Genomic DNA, 9,489 nt, shown 5'->3' on the forward strand with positions numbered 1-9,489 from the left:
ATGACTCGCCAAGTAGACCTTGCGACTCGCTGAGTTCCTTCAGTCCTTAAGCCATACATACTCTTTTATGCCATGAAATGGTTCCAAATTACAGATCCAAGCTCCTAAGGCATGCTTTTCACATAAAGTTGCAAACTTTACGTGCATGAATAGCTAAAAAGGCTCTAAATGTCAAATCCAAGCTCACGATGGGGTTTCATACTCAAGGAAAACTCCATACATAGCCAAACTCGGAGCTTTATGACTCTAGGACCCAAGAAGAGTCCAGATCTGAAGTTACAACTTCAGATCTAACTCATATCCCACAATATCATCACAATCAAACCATAAAAACCCTAGATCTCAACCAAATAATCTAGAAGGAAAAATTGTAACACCGTAAATTTCAAAACAATTTTTTGCTTTTTATAAAAACATAATTCATTCATTATTCATAAAAACATCATTGTTTAGAACTAAATTCATAACATATATCAATCCCAAGATCTCATAACATAAAAAATCTCGTGTGTGTACTGATCAAGTCGGCGCCTTTCCGCGATCCTCACTAGTACCTGAAACACATAACACAAAACACTGTAAGCATGAAGCTTAGTGAGTTCCCCAAAATACCATATATAACACATATTAGCCACTCGAGACTATAACTCTGTGGGTCCGTGCACCCAAACTCTATGAACCTTTAGGTTCTATCTCTGTGAACCTTCAGGTTCTAACTCTGTAAACATGCACATCATAAATCACATAGAATAATGCAGTGTAACACATAACACATATATTGCATACAAACGCTGTATCACATAAATCTGATTACCTACTCAAGGTAAAGTATAGCAAGAAGACTCACCTCGGATATCTCAGTAAATCTCTGACTCAGTAAACTCTGGTCTAGCCCCTGCCTAATCACATGAAATAAATACTCTAATTAATACAACTCTCAGGGCTAGGCTAATCTCTCTTTCTCTCTCTCTATATATATATATATATACATCCTCTAGGAAGGGTAAAAGACTATCCTACCCTTCCGATGACTCTAAGGTCCAAACATTGACTATCCCTAAAAGTCAACGAAGTCAACGGTCAACCTTGACCAAACTCGCCGAGTGCACAACTATGACTCGGCGAGTCCACACGTGTTCTTCACTCTCCTATCCTCATTTGACTCACTGAGTTAACCTCAATTCTGCAAATCATCACTGATCACAATCTGTGAAATGTCCCGACCCAACTTGCCGAGTCCGGCTCCTGACTCGGCAAGTACCATCGTGCACTTTGTCCTCTAGATTCCCTCTGACTCACCGAGTCACTTCCCCAACTCAGTGAGTCACCAACTGTGTGATTATCGGGAAAGCCCTCGTCCTACTCGTCGAGCGGCTATTGGACTCGGCGAGTTCATGCCATGCTCAAGCTGAACTGACCTCCTGAGGTCAGATCCGCTCCTCTAAACCGTAGATCCAGTTTCCCAAAGCATTATAATCACGTAAAGCTAACGTCTTGGTGCTCATGCAAAGGCTCAAAGGCCTTATTTGAAGATATGACCTCTAAAATGACATCCTAAGCTCATAACCCCCATTAACACTCATAAAGCTCAAGGGAAAAGGGTCTCTGGACCTCTTTGGGTCCAGATCTATAGCACCAACACGAGAAGGGACCAATTACTCCATATAACCATCCTCTAAAGGGGCTAAAAAGCCCTAACCCTAAGAATTACACCATAAACTAAAGAAGGGTCGAATGAATACCTCAAAGTGAAGTCTCTGAGCCCTGGAATCACTAGATTGGCACCCTCTTCAGCCTCCTCTTGTCTTGGTCCTCTTCTATTTGCAAAAACACTAACAAATGATCAAGAAATGACTCCTTTCCTCTCACAATCGCTCTAGATCACTTAGGGTTTCTCTCTGGGGTCTTGTAGCCGCAAATGACGGCCATAAGGCCCTTTAAATAGGCCCCAAACCCGAGGAATTAGGGTTTCATTAAACAGCATGGACTCGGCGAGTCCTTGGGGCGACTCACTGAGTCCAACCATCCACCCGGATAATGATTCACGTCTCTACTCGGCGAGTCTACGCATCAACTCACCGAGTTCTTCCACAAAACTTGAAATTCAACGAATAAATATAATACCTTAAATTCCGGGTGTTACAAAAATGAGGTAAAGGTGATGACTTGATACCTCCAAATGATGCTAACGGAGGTAGATTTCTGATTCCCACACCTTCCTTGCTCCTAGTCCCTTGCCCTCCATGCTCTTCCTTTCCAAAAACCTTCTTTCTAAAGCTCAAGACACACACGAATGAAGCACCACACAAATTAGGGTTTCTATGAGCTCTCAATGACTGCAAAGACGAAAAAGGAGGCTTAAGCCTCTTTAAATGGGGTGCAAAACCCCGGGATTTAGGTTTTCATCTACCATCTCCTACTCGTCGAGTCCCTTCATTGACTCAGAGAGTAGATCACTAAACACGCGATCCCACCCCGCTGCTACTGGACGAGTAGGGCAACAAACTCGTCGAGTAGGACTTAAAACAAAAGAAATTCTTATCTAAATCAATACCTGAGAATTGGGGCGTTACAATTCTCCCCCACTTGAACTAGACTTCTCCCTCGAAGTCCTCTGGAATAAACAATGTCGGGTAGTGCTCGCGCATCTCCTCATCCGGCTCCCATGTCCACTCGGTTCCCTTCCGATGTTCCCATTGCACCTTCACCAAAGGTATTTCCTTGTTCCGTAAAATCTTCTTCTTCATCTCCAAGATGGCCACAAGCCTCTCCATGTAATTCAGGCGCTCATCGACCAAAATATCATCCAGCGATACTATTGCCTCCTAGTCCATGATGCACTTTCGCAACTGCAAAACATGGAACATGTTGTTGATCCGGCTAAGCTCCTCCGGAAGCTCTAGCCTATACGCCACTTTGCCAACCCTGCCAATGATCCAGAATGGCCCAATATAACGAGGGCCCAATTTTCCCCTCTTCCTGAAGCGGATCACACCCTTCCAGGGCGAGACCTTCAGAAGTACCATGTCACCCATCTGAAATTCCAACTCGGATCGACGTCGGTCGGCATAATTTTTCTGCCGACTCTGAGCGGTCTACAATCGCTGTCTAATCTACTATATCTTTTCGGTAGTTTGCATATCTACCTCTGTCCGACCCATCACCCTGTGCCTAATCTCACCCCAACAGACTGGGTTCAACACCTCCGCCTATACAATAGCTCAAAAGGCGGGGCGCCAATACTGGAATGATAGTTGTTGTTGTAGGCGAACTCTACAAATGATAGGTGGGAATCCCAACTCCCACCAAAGTCAATGACGCACGCCCTCAACATATCCTCAAGGGTCTGAATAGTCCGCTCACTATACCCATCGGTCTACGGATGGAACGTCGTACTAAAATGCAGTCGCGTACCCAGTTTCTCATGGAACTTCTGCCAGAAACGGGAAGTAAACCTAACATCCTGATCGGAGACAATGGAGACTGGGACCCTATGGCGAGAGACAATCTCGCGGACGTACAAGTCGGCCAATTTCTCAGCCGACGAACTCTCCCGTATGGCCAAGAAATGGGCACTCTTGGTCAATCGATCCATGATGACCCATATAGCATCGAACCCCTTCGTCGTCCTCGGCAACTTCCTAATGAAGTCCATCGTGATTTGTTCCCATTTCCACATGGGAATCTCTAGAGACTGCAGCTTACCATGCAGCCTTTGATGCTCGGCCTTCACCATCCTACAGGTCAAGCACCTCTCCACATACCAAGCGATTTCTCGCTTCATACCAGGCCACCAATAACTCAAACTCAAATCGTGGTACATCTTGGTGGCCCCCTGGTGAATGGAAAAGTGACACTTATGAGCATCTTCCATCACTGTCTGGCAGACCCCTCCGGACATCGGAACCCAAATCCGACCGTATCGAGTCAATAATCCGCGACTATCCTGAACAAATCGGGCGCTCTCGCCCTTAATCCTCTCTAACTTCCAGTTTTTCGATCTCATACCCTCAACCTGAGCATACTTAATCAAGCTCATAAGTAGGGAACCCACCGCTATCCTCATACACCTTGCTGGGGTAGAAGACCCAACTGACTTGTAGCTCAAAGCATCCGCAACCACATTCGCTTTACCAGGATGGTAAAAGATCTCACAATCATAGTCCTTAACTATATCCAGCCACCTGCACTGCCTCATGTTCAGGTTCGGCTGATCCATGATGTGTCTCAAACTCTTGTGATCCGTATATATAGTGCAACGGACTCCATACAGATAATGCCTCCAAATATTGAGAGCGAAAACCACTGCTCCCAGATCAAGATCGTGCGTAGGGTACCCCATCTCATACGGCTTCAACTGCTGCGATGCATAAGCTATCACTCGTCCCCTCTATATGAGGAATGCCCCCAAGCCCGAGACGGATGCATCACAAAATACTACAAAATCCTCGACTCCCTCGGGGAGTGTCAACACCGGCGCCTCGCATAAACACTGCCGGAGGGTCTCAAATGCCCTCTACTGCTCAGGTCCCCACCAGAAATCCACCCCATTCCTCGTTAAACGAGTGAGGGGTACTGAAATCTTGGATACATCTAGAATGAATCTCCGGTAGTACCCTGCTAAACCCAAGAAACTCCTGATGTTTGAGGGATATTTCAGAATCTCCCACTGCATAACCACCTCCACTTAGGCCGGATCGACCAAAATCCCCTCCTGGTTAACCAGATGTGAGAGGAACTGGACCTCTCGTAACCAAAACTCACACTTCGAGAACTTTTCATACAGCCGTTCTCGCCGCAGAACCTCCAGCAGCTCCCTGAGATGCTCCACGTGCTGCTCTCAGGTTTTGGAATACACCAAGATATCATCTATGAACACAATGATTGAGCGATCGAGCATCGGTCTGCAGACTTGGTTCATCAAATCCATGAACACAGCCGGCACGTTGGTGAGCCCAAACAGTATCGCCACGAACTCGTAATGACCATAACGAGTCCGGAACGCGGTCTTCTTCACATCTTCCTCCCTCACCCTGAGCTGATGATATCCGGATCTCAAATCGATCTTGGAGAACCAAGATGCACTCTGCAGCTGATTGAAAAGATCATCTATCCTCGGGAGTGGATAACGATTATTCACCGTTAACTTGTTCAACTCCCTATTGTCAATGCACATCCTATGCGAACTGTCCTTCTTCCTGACGAAGAGGATCGGTGCTCCCTAGGGTGAACTACTCAGTCGAATAAACTGCTTGCCCAGCAGCCCCTGCAGCTGAGATGACAGCTCCTGCATCTCAGGTGGTGCCAGATGGTACGACGCCTAGGCGATAGGGGCCGCACCAGGCACTAGATCAATCCTGAACTCTACCTACCTCTCCGGAGGCACTCCGGGTAATTCCTCCGGAAACATGTCAGCAAACTCCCTAACCACCGGGACCTTTGAGACTGAGGGTTGCCCCCTATCCCGCGTATCCACCACATACGCTAAATAACCGGCACACCCATGCTCAATATACTTCCGAGCCCTGGCTACCGAACATAACCCTGATCCGATCCTTCTGCCCTCGCCATGTACCACCAGTTCTCCCCCACTTGGGGTTCGAACCACCACTCGTTGTCCCTCACAGTCAATCATGGCGCCAAACTGATTGAGCCAATCCATCCCTACTATCACCCATACTTCCCTCATGGGAATAGGAATCAAGTCTATCAGGAAGGATACCCCGAAAATCTCCAACTTGCATCCCCGGTAGACTGAAGAAGCAGAAACCCCGTGCTCGTTGGCGATCGACACTTGCAACGGACACTGAAGCTCATCCACCGACACACTAAACCCTCTAATGAAATCCTGAGATACAAACGACCGACTCGCCCCCGAGTTGAATAATACCAAAGCAGGCAAAGAATTTACTAAAAAGATACCTAAACACAGGTACAACCAATAAGCATAACACATATATAATAACTGAAACAAAAAAATAGAAACCTACCAGCAACCACATCCAGTGTTGCCTTGGCCTCCTCGGCCGGAAGGCGCGCCCCTGAGCGTTCGGGGGCTCCACCTTGACTGGCCTCCCATCCCCAATCCTCAAAGTAGTCGGTGCGGAACCCTGTGCCGACTTGGTGGCGAGCTGCGGACAGTTGGTCTTCACGTGACCAGCCTAATGAAAATGGAAACAAATCCTCAAATTTGCTGGAGGGGCAGATTAGCGATAGTCCCTGGCATAGTGCCCCTCCTTGCCACATTTGTGGCAACCACCTCCCGCTCGACAAACCCCAGAATGACCCCGACCACACTTTCCACAAGCACGACTCTGCTAACCCCCGGTCCAAGTATCAGCGGTCTTAGACCGCTTAGGTGCCAGCTAAGACTATGTCGGAACCTAACACTGCTCCCTTAACTGCAGCTCAATCTCTAACACATGCCGCCTTGCGGCTTCCTGAAGATCCAGGAAGGTATCACAACGTTGTGTAGCCAAAAACTTTCGAATATCCGTCTTGAGCATACTCAGATAACGAGTCATCTGAGACTACTCTGAAGCAAACTTCAGGCAGAAAATAGCCCTCTTTGTGAACATATGAGTAATCTCCATCACAGACTCCCCATCCTATCTCAAAGTCAAAAACTCCTGAGCCAGCCGCTCCCGCTCAACACGTGGAACGTAGCGGGTACAGAACATATCTCGGAACTGCTCCCAAGTAACAATAGCTCGTTGGTCATCAGTGTACGACCCTGTCGTAAATCTCCACCAATTCTTTGCCCCAAGCCTCAGCAGGTTCAAGGCACATCTGCCCTTCTGGTCAGCAGGACATGAGCACGTGAAGAAACAGCCCTCCACGTCAGACAACCACCTCATAGCCCTGATCGTATCCTATATACCATCAAATGCCGGGGGCTTCATGTTATCGAAGTCCCGGTACTGGAAAGCCCGGCCGGCTCCTCCTTCAATCCATGTCGCGGTTACAGCCGATGTGGCTGTAGTGGCCGCTGTCTCTGCTATAGCTGCATATCGCTCATCAAAATACTCATCCATCGCGGTCTTAATTCACCCAAACATCTCCGACAGCTGCTCTCGGAAGGCCGCATCGACCTCATCGTGCAAAATCTCCCGGATCTTGGCATCCAACTCCTCTGTCCCCATCTGAACCATCGGCTCAGGTGCTACCGGCACCTCTAACCGTCCGTCTCCCGATCCTGACCCTGATCCGAATCCCGATCTTGATTTGGACCCAGCAGCAAAACGTCTCGTCACCACCATACTGAAAGATACACTCAAGACATCAGATAAACAACATAATATCGGGAGACCAAAACCCACACACCCTAGGGGTTGTGACTTCCTTGCTATGCGTATGGGTCTTGTGCTTTCAGTAGTACGGGCCCATACTATCTTCCACACCTACCCATATTTGTCTCAAGTGTCACCACAACACCCTAACACTATCATCGATATAATATGCACTCAACCCTCACTCCTAGGGGAGCATTGCTTATGTCACAACTGACCTCATTGCTCCCACAACTCACACATCCATGAAACTTCCATCAACCCCTGCAGTGCTAGTGCATGCTAGTCGCACATAACACTGGACCCAATAGACTTTCGAATATCCAATCTTATCTGAAGACTGAATCCAACCATCTCAAGCTATAAGATCTTGATTATGCACAACCGTGATGCCTACACTAACAACTACAGTAATGATGTAAATTCCATATACAAGAAACCCTAGGCTAGTAGGTAGCATATAATTAGGCAAGTCTATCATGCGATTCCTGAAGATCCCTAGCCTAGCAATAGCATGTTGTTCTAACATATCATAATATCAAATAACTATATGGTAATTTGGGGTTTACTTACGGCTCCAGCTGATCGTACCATCTGCATCCTCCATCCTTTATTTTGAAAACTATTTTTAAAAAATTTATTTTCCGACCATTCCCTTGATTTGGCATTGGATTCACACGAGTGTTCCTCTAATTCACTCAAACCAAGGCTCTGATACCAACTTGTAACATCCATAAATTTTACGCCAAATTAAAACTTTTTCAATCATAAATAAAACTCAATGGTATTGTTTATAGAAAATGTTTTCAAATCATTATTCAATCAGAGTGTCCCAAAAGCCAGATCATAAGGATGAGGAGTGGTACGATCATCCCTTCGCCTTGCCATGATCTCCTGAAGTGCCTGAAACAATAACTGAAAACCGTAAGGCCGGGGGCTTAGTGAGCTACCCCCAAAATACCAATACCACAATGATAATGCCTTATTAGCAATAATCAATCAATCAACATGCATAATTGCATATTGGGCCATCGGCCTGACTAGATCGCCCTACAGGGCCTACAGTCTAACTAAATCTATATCGAGCCTTCGACATGACTGGACCGCCACGTAGGCCTATAGTCTCCCCGGACCGCTCATAGGGTATGTTGGCCTTCAGTACAAAGCAGGACCGTCTCAATCCAACCAACAAGCAAATAATCATGTGCACATAACTAACATATATTGGCATATATAGACAACAAATATATCTATCTTACGGTTCATCAATCATAGCAATCTCTCATAACTAGAGCACAGGCCCAACAGGCCACTAACATACTAATCCCTAAGGATCATAAAAACATAACATATTGTCTATCCTGATTCCGATCTATCAGATCATAATCGCATATATCATATCATAACCATAACAACTAAAGGGTCGGCCTTGGTGCCTTAGACCCTTTTGATACAGTGAAGTTAACTCACCTTGCAGATGTCGACTCGGTAGATGAAATCCAACTCTCGGATCACTAACAAAAAGTACAGCACCTATTACCATAATACAATCATACCCATCAGTTCCCAACCTTTCAAGGTACTCCATAAACCAACTAGTCAACCCTTGTCAAAGTTAAAGTCCTCAGTCAAGGTCAACAGTCCATGTTGACCCTTACTCGCTGAGTACCCTCGGCTACTCGCCGAGTTCCTTGAAGTACTTGTCCATTCACCGAGTCATCAGAGTGAGTCGTCGAGTTCCTTTGGTTTAACATCAAACTCTAAGTCCACTCGTCGAGTTTCCTTCTTGCAACTCGACGGTTACACATGCGTACATAAATTGGGGAAACTTCAACCGACTCGTCGAGTTGTTCATACAACTTGTCGAGTTCTATGGCAATTTTCATCGGACTCGTTGAGTTGTTCATCCAACTCGTCGGGTCCAGGCCTATCTTCATATGACTCGTCGAGTCGACCTTGCGACTCGCCGAGTTCCTTCAGTCCTTAAGCCATACAGACTCTTTTAAGCCATGCAATTGTTCCAAATTACAGATCCAAGCTCCTAAGGCATGCTTTTCACGTAAAGTTGCAAACTTTACGTGCATGCATAGCTAAAAGGGCTCTAAATGTCAAATCTAGGCTCATAATGGGGTTTCATACTCATAGAAAGCTTCATACATGGCCAAACTCGGAGCTTTATGACTCTAGGACCCAAGTAGAG

The sequence above is a fragment of the Lactuca sativa genome, chromosome 3 (assembly GCF_002870075.4).
Source record: "Lactuca sativa cultivar Salinas chromosome 3, Lsat_Salinas_v11, whole genome shotgun sequence".
Taxonomy (NCBI): Eukaryota; Viridiplantae; Streptophyta; class Magnoliopsida; order Asterales; family Asteraceae; genus Lactuca; species Lactuca sativa.